The sequence below is a fragment of the Littorina saxatilis genome, linkage group LG2 (assembly GCF_037325665.1).
Source record: "Littorina saxatilis isolate snail1 linkage group LG2, US_GU_Lsax_2.0, whole genome shotgun sequence".
Taxonomy (NCBI): Eukaryota; Metazoa; Mollusca; class Gastropoda; order Littorinimorpha; family Littorinidae; genus Littorina; species Littorina saxatilis.
In genome coordinates this window covers 32,254,443-32,267,691 of record NC_090246.1, presented here as the reverse complement: position 1 = coordinate 32,267,691, position 13,249 = coordinate 32,254,443, and the positions used below count along the sequence as shown (strand labels likewise).

At 40.5% G+C, this 13,249-nt stretch overlaps 1 long non-coding RNA gene across 1 annotated transcript in view; it reads right to left on the bottom strand.

Moving 5' to 3' along the window:
- Positions 1–1,038: 1,038 nt before the first annotated feature.
- The window catches only part of LOC138958783 (uncharacterized), a 29,711-nt gene continuing 17,500 nt past the window's right edge, over positions 1,039–13,249 (bottom strand). Inside the window, exons 2-3 of the long non-coding RNA XR_011453507.1 lie at positions 2,284–2,527; positions 1,039–1,149 (exon numbers count right to left, since the gene is read on the bottom strand). This is a non-coding gene — a long non-coding RNA (uncharacterized lncRNA). The remainder of the gene's footprint in view (positions 1,150–2,283; positions 2,528–13,249) is intronic.

Sequence of the window (13,249 nt, the reverse complement as noted above, 5' to 3'; positions counted from 1 at the left end):
ATTGTATAATATATAAAATTATATTCATGTTTGTTTTAGTAAACCCTGTACAGCATGCTAATCTTACCATTGCTTCCAACTGTGAAATAGGACAGAAAAGGATTTTACAACATATTACACATCACACAGGAAACCAGCAATTTCACGAGGAAACAGAACGACATGATCAGAAAGCATTGACACAGCAACAAAGACAGTCACATGCAATTTCAAGAAAAATAATCAACTATTAAAAAGATTAAGGTTTGTACACGTGAACATCTGTCATCATCTCATACAGATTAATTAAGTTCCAACTTTATAAAATATTGAAAAGTATGGTAGTAATAGAAGAGTATGGTAGTAATATGGTACACATGTTCTGATCCATCTTAAATCTTGCTTAAAATTAAGGTCCAATTAGTTTTATAAAACAAAACGAGACTTTTTTTTCTTTTTCTTTTCAAACATTCCCTGAAACTATATGTATCATACGTTCTCAATGTCTCTATTTTGTCCAATGTGTTGAGTAGAATTTTGGAGATTTGTGACAAAAATGTTTGTGTTTCTTCCTGAAAATGGCGATGACATAAATTAGGAAAGCACAAGAAAAGAGAGAAAGAGACAGACACCGAAAGAGACAGAGTTAGAGAGGACTCTGATCAGAGTTACACATTTTCACTTCACATGAATAAGAAACAAATACTGACGGAAACGACCACAAGAAGACACATCGGAAAATCAAACCACACAGAGAAATCACATTCACGTTCAGTTTGAAAAAGTGCATGATCCCGATCCCAATCTTTTTATTTCGTGAACGCACACTTTGTCATAACCTACAAACACACTCCATCACACAACCCTGTGACCTGATTTTACTGACTAACTATAGTCACACACGGAGGGACTGCTCAGAGTGAGCAAGTCTGCACTGCCGTCAATGCTAGACAATAATCACTCAGTTTTCAAATTCACCACTACACCGTATACCTCCGTATCACTATTGAATATCACGCCACGTGTCCGTAATATCACAGAGCATAAAATACATGTTAAGCTATACGTAAAGAAAGACTTACCTTGTGAGAACAAACTTGCGAGGCACAAGCATAAGGTAGCGATCTGGACCTGGGTTCCATAAGGCCTCCAACTTAACATAGGAGCCATCTGCACAAATAGACAACGGTCATAAATACTTCAAGTAAAGTAATGTGCTCTTTGTTCCTATTTTCTAGTATCGTTTTCCAATGGTTCAACAGTGAACGTATAACTCAACCTCCATAATGTCAAATAATGTGTTACATTCCTTTTTTTTCTATTTTGTAAATCGAATTGCTCACTGTATATAGTAAACGCAATACGGAACCTTTATAAACAGCCTGGTGGTTTCAATAGTAAATTAAACGTATACAAGTTTCGTAAGCGCAGATAAAAAAAACCCAGAGTATTAGCAAAACCGCCCACGCGTCAAACTAAATCAGACTGAATTCAATATTTTCCAACCCTATTTAGCATATCAATACTCTTAAGCAGCCATCGCGTAGTGCGCGCGCGCGGCAAGTAAGCAAAATAGTTAGCTATTTAACGTAAGACAAAATCGTTTCAACCAAGCAGTCTTCCACGACACTCTTTACAGAATTGCCTTATTCATTTATCTATATTCAGAACAAATAGACAATCATTACATCTGTCACAAATACAACGGTCTTCAAAAAGGAACCCAAGCAGAACGAGTGTCTAGATAAAGCAATTGTGACGGTACATTCACATTAATACTTCGGAGTGGGACACAAAGTCATAGCATGACAGTCTAGAGTTTTGGTGACAGATGTAATCTACTCTTTATAATCAGGGTATAATAGGAGACACTGTGATCAAAAGAACATTTCATTTAGTTGTCTGTTACCATAAATGATGACTTTGTTAAAAAGACAAACCGACAATTATTGTCTATAGTATACTTCAATTGTCGAGGTTTCCGGAATGGCAAAAATGTATGTTGTCTCGTTTCGAGCTGTGTAATCTCAGGAAGCTACACTCCATTCAAGTGTTGAGGTTTTTGTATTAGGTGTTGATTGATACGACTTATTCACAGACTTACATACACATGTAGAGATATACCATCGATCAACCTCCCTTTGCTCTCTCTCTCTCTCTCTCTCTCTCTCTCTCTCTCTCTCTATCTCTCTCTCTCTCTCACACACACACACACACACAAACACACACACACACATACACACACACACACACACACACACACACACACACACACACACACACACACACACACACACCACTGACCTTCGCAACACGGAACAAAAAAATCAATCCCAAAGTTTCTGATGACGTTCTTCGACGAAGTTCTAGCAATCAATACCAAAAATGTCGAATCCAATCAGCTCAGGGTATCGCCTGTGGCAAGGGTGATGGTGGCTGCCATCATAAATTGTGCAACGACATCGTCTCTTGTTGACCGAGTTGGTACCTCTTCTCGGGTGGCAGCACTACCCCGATAAGTTCTCGCTCTCGTGGTCCTCGTTAAATTCTGAAATAGACACAGATACGTTTCAGTGATTTGGCGTTACGTTACTCAGAATTGTTGTGGGAAGTATGCATTAAAAGGAGCACTGAGCGTAGAAATTGCGCAGTTACGGAGATGTATTATTTGTTAATTAAGGAACGTAGTGGAGCTATATCTTATTTCAGTGGGGCAAACACAAACGTGATTTGACGGGGTGGGTATTTTTTTTTCTCCCCAGTGATATTCAGATACGTATCAATTAAAAAAAATTAAAAAATATTGAAAATAAAGTTGTTGGGTTGTTTTACTCTGTACTTAATGATGCGTGTCTTGGTTGTTACTCGTTAATCTCCAGTTTCATCTTGATCTGACAAGAAAGACAACCTCTGTTTATCTGACATCAGCTTAAAATAAGCCCTAACGATTCAAAATCACGAGATGATATTTACTACACACGCGACGTACATTCTTATCGTTCTTTTCTTCGCGAAACTAATTCTCCTTTCCCTGACGATAATGATATTTCTGCGGAGGATTCTCACTGCAAAGTCATAGATTAAACCTACAGGAGATCCCATTGGTGCAACCAAAAAACGCGACGTCAGTGAACTAATGGAGGAAAAGAAAGCCACACCTGACGCAAAGATCAAAGGTATTGAAACGTGAAGGACAATGATCAGGTGCTTTGGGCGAACTAGCAAAAAAAAAGGATACATTTTTGCGAAAATAACGGGGATAAACTAGGTATACGACAGGAAAAATGTGGAATGTTTGAGGTAGTCTAGGAAAAAAGCAATCTCTCTCTCTCTCTCTCTCTCTCTCTCTCTCTCTCTCTCTCTCTCTCTCTCTCTCTCTCTCTCTCTCCCCCCCCCCCTCCATCCCTCCCTCTCTCTCTCTCTCTCTCTCTCTCTCTCTCTCTCTCTCTCTCTCTCTCTCTCTCTCTCTCTCTCTCTCTCTCTCTCTCTCTCAACTTTCTTCAAGCTGAGACATTTGTCAAACATCTGCAGCAAGCAAACGTAAATGTACACAAGCTTGTATGGTAAAATATAGACAAATTGTTGAGAAAGATACAAAATCTCATTGTATGTCACGGTCAAGGTTGAATGTGCAAACCCCTATGTGTCCTTTTACGTATGCGGATGACATCTTACATTCACAACTATGAGACAATTCTGAATTCATTACAGAGGAATACCAGAATGCAAGCAAGAAAGCTAAACCAACCAATGGCAACGTTCACAAAAATGCAAAGATCTATGCCAAGGAGCTCGAGGTTAAATTCACCACAGCAAAATAATTCAAAAAAATATTGTTTTACTTAGTTGAGCAATCCTATATAAACATATGCACGCACGCACGCACGCACACACACACACACACACACACACACACACACACACACACACACACACACACACACACACACACACACGAGAAGTTACCTCAGAAGGAAGGAAAAATCGAAAAAGCCAAAACGGTAACACGACAGCAGGAAGAAGGAACACATCGCAGCTAACCGAGGTCGAGGCCACGGTCGCATATCAACAAATATCATCGCATTACTTATTCTCCCGTTTCCTCCCTTATTTTACCGATTACAACGCAAAACTATCTCTAAGGCAGACACTCAGAGCAAACAGGTGACCGCAAAATTGAGCCCAATATAAACTCATCCGAAGGCGATGTCTGTTGTTAGAGTCGACCCGAGAAATATGTTGGAAATCCCAAAGGAAACCTGGGCAGCCTTGGGCGTTCTTCTTCCTCAGTCGATAAGATGTCGCTACTACTGTGAAGAAAAAAGGCGTATTCCTTCCGCTCCGATTTTCTCTGACCTGTTGGCGTCACAATGCGATCTGATGACTTGTCCCTTCTAAGTCTTTACAACACAATTTTCTTTTCCCTTCTAAGTCTTTACAATACAACTGTCCTGCGCTTGCTAGCTAACTTCAGATTTTGCTGCATGTAGAGTTGCGATGAGGTTTCTTTCATTGAGAAATGGGTTGGAGGGGTTGAGGTGTCAAAGACAAATTTAAGGGATGAGGGTCTTACTGTTATGAATCTGAGCCACATAATTATGGAACTGAACATTGTTTTGTCACTCACACACTATCACATCATCGTTTCCCATTAAGTGTTGTACATGGAGGATGGGTGAAGGCTTGGAGACGAGATGTATAAAGGAATCCTCACCATATACCGAATGTCTACAACCATATGTGTGTGGTTATTAAAGTAACGGAACACTGCAAGCCGCTGTCTCGCTCAGCTGATAGTTCATGGCGTCACATTTCTCCCCTAAAATGTATTTATATCCTAACTATTGATTCCGTCGGCAAGAAGGATTGCGCTTCAAAACCACAACATAGAGGAAAAACTCAATTCTCATCCAATCTATTACCTACAGAAACAGAGTAGTATTTTTGGCCCATAAGTGAACGGAATTTGCCGCCGTTAATTTATCTGCTCTATTGTTCTGCCCTTGTTGTTGAAAATGAAAATTGTGTGGGCAGGTAGACGTTTTGCTCAGTCTGCCAACACATGACCTACTGAGTATTATTATGTCAGTCTTGCTATTGTACTTTCATTTTCTTCACTGGACATGTTTAGACAACTTGTGTGGACTGTATTGCCTTAGATTAATCCTAGTGGGCACTGGTGCATGCCGAATCGTATGGTTTATTATGTACATTTCTGGAAGTAACAGGTTATTTGGTTTGAACAGATACATGTTTACAAAGCCATGGAGTTTGTGAAAGTAGTACAAGATAAACTTATAAACGTGCTCTTCGTGTACACTACATTGGGGTATGCACGTTAAAGATCCCACGATTGACAAAAGGGTCTTTCCTGGCAAAATTGTATTGGCGTAGAAAAAATGTCCACCAAAATACCCGTGTGACTTGGAATAATAGGCCATGAAAGGTGGATGCAGCGCCGATAGGCTGTTGATCTACTGGCCGATGTGAATGCGTGATATATTGTGTAAAAAATGCCATCTCACACGGCATACGCGCTTTCAACTTCGGATAAGGCGCTATATAAATACCCGTTATTATTATTATTGTTATAAGAGACAAAAGAATAAAGCAACAGGTCATTTCAGCAAGTCTACATCAACAGTTGTCCTTCTCTTTCTTATTCTTTATTAAATGAAACGTCGAACGAAAAGAGCCACCCAGCTGAGAAACTCATGAATATAAAAAACACAACTTCTCACAATGCACAGTTCACGGCGGCATCAACTTTCCACAACGTTCAAAGTGCTTCCATTCTTCCAATATAAAAGAGCTTTTCGTCTGATCGATAACATTAAAATGTTTCACATCATTAAACAAAGTGCATTCACCAATATTTCGAAAAAGGGAACAATTCTACACTGTTATCCTTTTGAATTTAGAAGTAGAACAGAACGGCCTCGGTCGATGAATAGCTCTTCTCTGCAAAAGTAGGCTACATTAATACCACGGTATCCGCTGCGCTTGTCCTTACGCAACCAGAGACACTGCGCATGTACAGAGGTGAAGAGAAAGAGGGAGGGGGAGAGAGAGAGAGAGTGAGTGAGAGAGTGAGAGACAAATATGCGAGAGAGAGAGAGAGAGAAAGAGAGAGAGAGGGAGAAAGAGAGAGGGGGTAGAGAGAGTATACGGATAGTACGAGAGCGAGAAATTGTGTGTGCGAGAATGAGAAACAGAGAGGTGGGGGCGTGAAAGGTGTGTGCGCGTGTGTGGGAGAGAGAGAGAGACCTGATAGGAGGATAGAGAAGGAGGGAGAGGAGATTTAACAAGTGGAAAACATAGACATTGTTCTACTGAACTCACCCTTCCTGTGCTTCTTTCACACTTTGTACCGCCATTGTATTATGTCCACGAAAACACCGCAGACATCATTTCTTTTTATATTTAGTCAAGTTTTGACTAAATATTTTAACATCGAGGGGGAATCGAAACGAGGGTGTGGTGTATGTGTGTGTGTCTGTGCGTGTGTGTGTGTGTGTGTGTGTGCGTGCGTGCGTGTAGAGCGATTCAGACCAAACTACTGGACCGATCTTTATGAAATTTGACATGAGAGTTCCTGGGTATGATATCCCCATACGTTTTTTTCATTTTTTTGATAAATGTCTTTGATGACGTCATATCCGGCTTTTCGTGAAAGTTGAGGCGGCACTGTCACGCCCTCATTTTTTAACCAAATTGGTTGAAATTTTGGTCAAGTAATGTTTGACGAAGCCCGGACTTCGGTATTGCATTTCAGCTTGGTGGCTTAAAATCTAATTAATGACTTTGGTCATTAAAAATCTGAAAATTTAAAAAAAAAAACATTTTTATAAAACTATCCAAATTTACGTTCATCTTATTCTCCATCATTTGCTGATTCCAAAAACATATAAATATGTTATATTTGGATTAAAAACAAGCTCTGAAAATTAAATATATAAAAATTATTATCAAAATTAAATTTTCGAAATCAATTTAAAAACACTTTTATCTTATTCCTTGTCGGTTCCTGATTCCAAAAACATATAGATATGATATGTTTGGATTAAAAACACGCTCAGAAAGTTAAAACGAAGAGAGGTACAGTAAAGCGTGCTATGAAGCACAGCGCAACCGCTACCGCGCCAAACAGGCTCGTCTCTTTCACTGCCTTTTGCACTAGCGGCGGACTACGTTCAGTTTCATTCTGTGAGTTCCACAGCTTGACTAAATATAGTAATTTCGCCTTACGCGACTTGTTTCTTCTTTTTCAGAGTTTGAACAATAACGCTTTGCTTCACCGGAAATCAAGACAATGTCAAGAGACATGAATCATTAACTAATGAGAACACGAACTGGGACTCGAACTATCACGCGCCGATACAGTCATCATTACTGAACCGTCTAGCGTTTCCTGTCACACTTCCATTGTTTGATTCCAGAAGCGTGGGCACTCCTAGACTCAACACTACAGCACAACACGACACAAGTACCCCAACAGATTAATCCAATCCGCCGAGCACTGTGTGCGAGTGTGTGTGTGTGTGTGTGTGTAAATACACATAAATACAAGCACTTCAGTCGCCGCTAATCTAGCAAATCCACTCAAGGCACAGCACTGGACGTGGGTGAGGAATTAACACTCCGGAACAAACCCTTCGCAGGGCTAAATTGGCTGCCTTTTATCGCTTTGAAAGCGAGTTGTCCAAACACTAGGGAGGATACCCCACGTCCAGGTCTGATGTGAAAGTGTCTTATCTGACTCAGTGTCATGTAGGTTTGTTGGCCATTTAGAGGTATTTGAAGGGGTTTTGTGGAGCGTTTAGTGCTTAAGGCGGTTCAACATGGCTTGTCCCCTATACGGGTCAATAGGACCAGAGAGGACATTCATTTTAATAAACAGACAAAACACCGTTTAATGTGACATCGAAAAGGGGGTTGTCATACCCCCTTGCTGTAGTATATAGTATTTAAAAAGCTTGTCTGCGTGAGACTTAACTCTTATGGTGCTATCAGAAGAACGTCGTGAACCATTTCTGGGAGAGATCGTCCGATCGCTGTCGTATTAGTGTCATTTTGGCTTATCATTGGTGATCGCTTTGAACACGCAAAGTCGTTAGGAAATTCACTATAATTACCACCCTTACTGTGGGACTAACGACATTCAAACGTCTATCTTTGTCTTGGTCTCTGTCTCTCTGTGTCTCTCTCTCATTCTCTAGTCTCTCTATTCCCCCCTCTCTCCCCCCTCTCTCTCTCTCTCAGTCTCTCTCTCTCTCTCTCTCTCTCTCTCTCTCTCTCTCTCTCTCTCTCTCTCTCTCTCTCTCTCTCTCTCTCTCTCTCTCTCTCTCTCGAAACACTCTAAACTCTGGGCATCAAGGGTATGATACGCACAACTGCAAAGCTTTTCGTAAGGTCAAAAGCGAAAATCAAGGAAAATCTCATACTTGGTAAATGAGCCACTTTTAAATAATTGTGAACAATTCGAATGTCGCATAAACTAGAATTACACCATTTGGAGCGCATCCTGCAGTAGCCAAGTACAAATCACAAAATAAATGTGAACCTACAACGTCTGGAAAAAAAACTTACAAAGTGCATGACTCATAATCAGTGATCAGCAGACTGTCGTCTCAGTATGCGTCGTAGTTATTGCCTACGCATTTCGTGCTTCTTATGTCACAAATCCTATAGGTTCAATGGTACGTACTGGTTTGAAACAAGTTACACTTTAATGTCCTTGTTGTGGTACTGAGTTTTCCTGTTACCAGGAAAGAGTAACAGGTGTGCTCACGCCTCGTCCAAACTTGAATGAATTCAGTGCATTAGGTATGTGCAACAGGTAAAGATTCGACAGGTTTCTACAACATTTCACAGTTTGTATGCATACAGCGCAAACCGATTCACAAACGTGCTTCGGGACTGGTAAATCCGAATCATTAGGCCTTAACGTGATCTTATCACTTTGCTTATCCAACAAATACTCGGTCAAAGTAATTACAAAAGTCGCCTGTATAAAAACTCTATTCATATCTTAACAAGGAACAGAAAAGAAAAAAACAAAAAACAAACAAAAACTTAGGAGGAAAAGGAATGACATAAGAAAAAAGGCGCCAAAACGGGATCATTACCTTTGGGGAGAAAAGTGGTAAAGCAGAGAAGAACAGAAAGAGTGAAAAACAAGGGGCAGAAAACACATTAAAAACGCGAGTTGGAAGTACACCTCATCCAGAAAATAAACAAGCGCTACAGGTAGAGATGGGGAAACGGATACACACAATCTCAAGGACACAGCTAAGTTCTCTTAGAAACGTCATATAGAAAAGGTGAACAGAGCTTCATGTAGACCGACAGACCCTGGTCAAATAAAGACAGAGACAGGGCTGTAGACAAAACTAACACGAGACCTTTGGACAATATGAAAGCAGCTCCTGCTAAAGCAATCACAAGCCTGACTAGTTGAACAAAAGAAACGCATTACCCCTCGAGGTAGGAATAGAGGGGGTATCCATTCGCTTTGATCGCTGTGCTTGATACACTATTGGTGAGTAATTCATCTATTATCCCCATCTAGATATATCTCTGCGGAAAAATGATTGACGGGATGTGTTTGACGGAAAGGTACGAGATAATCCTCTTTGTTTTGCAAATGAGAAAGTATGTGGGAACTCACACCTCCACCCTCCATGCTACGCTTGTATTCAGTGGTATGTTGTGAAACGGTTGCTTGTGTTTGTTTTGTTTATTCTCCTGTTGTTGTTGTTGTTGTTGTTGTTGTTGTTGTTGTTGTTGTTGTTGTTGTTGTTGTTGTTGTTGTAGTAGTAATTGTTGTTGTTGTTTTTGCTGTTGTTGTTGTTGTTGTTTTCTTTCTTTCTCTCTCTCTCTCTCTCTCTCTCTCTCTCTCTCTCTCTCTCTCTCTCTCTCTCTCTCTCTCTCTCTCTCTCTCTCTCTCTCTCTCTCTCTCTCTCTCTCTCACATAAGTAACCGACTTGCAGTTTGATTAACAAAGTTCATGAAACTCGTAAAATGCTATAGTATCTAAACAAACACAAATCGCGATCTTCATGTCTTCCTGTATCCAGCTCGTAACAACGACAACGGAGCTCAATCGTTGGCGGACATATTTTACGGCTGTGTAAGTTTCCAGGCGATCGATAGTGGTCGATTATATATAGCAAGCTTTTATGTTCTACATATATATTTTATCTTTACAACGACAACGATGCTAAATAGAAAGATCGTTGGCGGACAACTGTTACGGCTGTATAAGTTTTCCAATGATCAATAATGGTCAATTATAGCAAGCTTTTATGTTCAACATAAATCTCGTATCTTTACAACGACAACGATGCTGAATAGAAAGATAATTGGCGGACGTATTTTACGTCTCTATAAGTTTCCAAGCAATCGAGAATGGTTGATTATACCAAACTTTTACGTTCTACATACCTAGATACTCAAAGCTACCTGACACATCGAAAACAACAAACCAGCACAGCAAGGGTGAACAGTCTAAAAAGCCCTCAGAGTAAAATCCCTTTTCAACCACTATTTGCGTTTACTTCCTGTACTTGAGTGATACATTTCAATTCGGCGACCGTTTCACTCAATAGGGGGCAGTCTGACACGGCGTAAGGCCTTCGAGACGATGATTTATGTGGTGCACAAACTATCACAGGCGCTCGATGCTTGTACATGTTGTCTTGGTAAAGACAGCAGGAAAACATAATGGTTGATTTCGCGACAAGTTTAAAAAATAAAGTGAGATTATGCTAATGTGTGACGGTAGTTGGGGGGGGGGATACACATAATTTTGATCTGTGCTTCTGCAGTCCGACGGCGTCCCCCTTCTTCTCGGTTATGCTTGTTATAGTATAAAAAAGAACGTGTCGGTCTGGTCAAAATCTAATCTACAACAAAATATTACACAGTGACGTGCCTGTTGTCTAGCAGGACGAGTTGGCAACCCCAACATCAACTGTGAATGCTGTGTCCATTTATCAAAATAGGTGGTCGGGTTATGAACTTGTCCCATTGGATTTGGCATGGATTAGTGCTAGTGTCGTTCAAAGTAATCACTTTTCCCCAAATAAATGTCACAATAGGTATAGGGCGGATTAGTAAGTATGTGATACGTATAGGTTGCTGGGTGTTAAATAAATCGCTGTCCTGTTAAACGCTCTAGCATGTCACTGCGTCAAAGCGACAAACACAACTGCACCACTGAAAAACTCAGTTGTTATGTTTTTTTCAGGCTATATGAATTGCTCATCGTCCAATCATTTCGTCGTAAACCTCTAAATTTCCTGCTATCACTTCAAAATCTTCTGCATAATTTATAAGAACAGGAAAATTATTGAAGCAACAACAGTGAGAAAAAAACACGATTGAAACAAAACACAACTTTTAACATTTTAAACTGAACTGCTATGGGTTGAACTGCTTCATTTTCTCTTTTTCTTCAATCATCTCCACACCCCCTTGCCATTTCAATCAAGCACCGCTGTGCATTTTTAAACATCCGCTTGAATTCTGGTTTTGACCGAGGAAATGGCGAGGTTTTATTTGCTAATCCTTGTGGCCGAAAAAAAAAGACAATTGCCGGATCATCCCTCTCATCCCCAAGCACACGAGAAATTCCTCATTGAGTGGGTTTGCCCGTTTTCAGCGGAAAGAATGGCGGAAGAGAGAGAGCATAGAGGGCAAAAAGAGAGAGAATAGACCAGGAAGAGAATAGAAGATGACAGCATCATGATAATAGAGAGGTCTTTCACCACAGACGGGCGGTAAAATAGACACAAGTGTGGAGGTAGACACACAGTCACCAACCCCCTCTCGCATGCATGCAGGCGTTTTTATGTTAACAAATAGACAGACACACAGACACACTGAGATTCACGCACGCACGCACGCACACACACACGCACGCACGCTCACACACACAACACAAACACAAACACACACACACACACACGCTCTCACGCGCTCGCACAAACACGCTAACACAAGCATGCACGCTCACTCACAGACTCTCTCTCTCTCTCTCTCTCTCTCTCTCTCTCTCTCTCTCTCTCTCTCTCTCTCTCTCTCTCTCTCTCTCTCTCTCTTTCCTGTGCATTTCCTGTATAGCCCCGCACAAACAAGTAAAGAAGGAAGAAGAGACTCTTTTTGTCAGCCTTATGCGAATAAAACTTTTTTTTAAAGAATTTTCCTCAAGGATATAAAAAGAACCTTGAGCAGGCTGTTTGTGGGATGCCTCCCTAAAATCCAAAGCTTCAATGCAAACAAGGAAAGGCTAAAATAATATGATTTCAGCCGGGAAGTCATCGATAATAACAACACAGCGAGAGAGACGACCGAGAAGAAAGTTAAGGAAGGAATATCTCTGGTATTGTAATGGGAAGTTACCTGCGAGAATGAAAATATTGCAAAACTCTAACTAGCATTTTTCACGCCTAGTTTGCAAGCAGAAATGAGAATAACACAAACATTTCATATTGCAAATATAGTCTTTGACGGAAGGATTCATAAAAGGGTAACTGATTATTCATCCCCTCAAAACGATCTTATTGTTTGCCTTGATGTGCTGTAATCACATCCTTGTAATACCGGACGACTGCCTTGCTCAAAAAGAGTAACGTTAAATAGTTTGTTGTAATCATCAGGCGGTGGCACATCTATCATTGATTATTCAACAAGAGTAAATAAAAGCCATTGGTTTTACCTTTTTAGCATGTTTTCTTCTACATTTTTGAAAATGTAACGTCTTTTAATCACGTCCTAAAATCGAACCGGAAAAGTTTCCAGAAAAAACTGTGCGGGTGAAGGATTTAAAAAAAACCAGACACACAAACAGATGGACGAACAGGCGGATAGACAGACTAGTACATAGACAGACAGGCAGATAGGTAGAAGGCAGTCAGACTGGCAAACAGAATGAAACCAACTAGAGAGCTCACACACAAAATTGAATAACTGAGCTTGTTGAATAGAGAGTCATAACAAAATCGAATACAGAGAGCTCCAACGATGAACAGAAGAGCACTTTTCACTGTTGACACAGCCACAACGGGTCGATGGAAAACACCCACTCGTCGGCAGACGCTGTTCATTGCGCACATAATGAAAACACGAAACTGCTGCTTTAAATAAGCACTTCAGGTCATGCAAGAATGAACAACTCTGTGGTAGAGGCGCCATATCTGGACCGTGAGTTTATCTTGACCCGAAGTGAGTTTCAAGTTGATTCTAGTTGTGTTTTCTGCGCTTTATC